Below are 1,491 nucleotides of genomic sequence, written 5' to 3'. Positions count from 1 at the left end.
AAAATTAGTTGAAAATGATGAAAAGGCCTGCCGGAAGGGAAATGGCAGCAAAGAGTTTATTAAAAATCTAGATTTTAATGTCTATGAACTCCTAAGGATGAGATTTTAAAGGAAACAAGTGTTATTTAATGGAAAAGATTTTGAAATCCAGATTAAAAATGTGTAAATTCATAAGGGAGAGAAAAAAACATCAAGAGGATAAGTGAATCAAGCCGACCATGCTGGAGAGGGGCCTTTGAGTGTGACTGAGACTGCATTACTGATGGTGTTGGTGCTGCCATTATTCTCTTTGAATTTTCTCTTCCCACTCTCCTTGTATGCATTCAAGTGCCTTGCATCCCTGTGTTCCCGAGCTCTTTCCAATTTCTTGAAACTCCCATACATGAGTCTCTGAAACTGGAGTCGGCTTCTGGAGATGACCCTAGGTCACAATCAAAATCCATGAAGTCGATTTCCTTCTCCTCAAGTCTTTCTACATGCCCATATTCGAAAGTTAACAGCTTGACTTCCTCCTCAAACTTGGGACTCAAGAGAATTGCTTGGGTCCTTTGCATCAGATGAACCAACACCGGGCTGTTAATTCCTCAATTCATGTCATTAAAGAGCATTAAGCCACCATAGGTAGAATAGCTCTTCTACGTCGGTGCCGTGATCTGCTTGTAATATCTGAATTTTCTTTGACAAGTCTTCATTTTTGTGTCTGAGGCTGTGGTTCAGTTTCTTTATTTCTTCTATTTCTGGATATCCCAGAACAGAACTTGCAAGGATTGAGTGGATTCTAACCTTTCTGCCAATTCAGAATTTTCCAACTGCAGTTTATTTTATAATTCTCTAACCCCTTTGCTTCATTCTCTAAGTCAAGCTTGGACACCACCACCTATTTCAATCTTTGAGGTCCAATTCCATATCTGAAGGTAGGACTTTTTGTTCCTACTGCAATTGAGAGTACAAATTCTGCAAGTTCTAGGGAGTCATCTCAGTTCGGACAAATTGTCGGTGTTCATTCTGTGCAAGGGTCTGAAGTTGCTACAATTCCTCCTGCTTCCTGATAAGCTCGACAGTGTTGAAGGAATTCTTGAAAATCTGAAATATATCTGTGAGCAATCTTGGAAAAATTCGGGCAATCTGTAGGCTCTTCACCTGCCCTCATCACTAAGTTATCCCATTCTTTCAGATACCTGGACCTGCCACTTCTGATTTGCTTGGAGATCATCAACAAGAGGGCGATCAAGGCAAAGTGGGCCAACTGATTCGTATTCATGTTGGTCAGATGTTAACCTACTGGTATGTTCTGTCGAACTGAGCAACACTATATTGACCCTCAAATCTGAATTTTGTAACCTAGATTCAGAATCAGCAGCATCATTAGAGTTACCGGCAGTGGCAAGCCTTAATTCTTCATTGCTCCATGTATCCATCAATAGCCTTGTTTTGGTTGCATCTTTAGTCTGATATCTTTAGGCTATATGTTGTGGCCCACATTCTGTTTTA

This window comes from Vitis riparia, chromosome 3 (assembly GCF_004353265.1).
Source record: "Vitis riparia cultivar Riparia Gloire de Montpellier isolate 1030 chromosome 3, EGFV_Vit.rip_1.0, whole genome shotgun sequence".
NCBI lineage: Eukaryota > Viridiplantae > Streptophyta > Magnoliopsida > Vitales > Vitaceae > Vitis > Vitis riparia.
The sequence above is the reverse complement of the archived record's forward strand: the minus strand, read 5'-3'. Positions refer to the sequence as shown.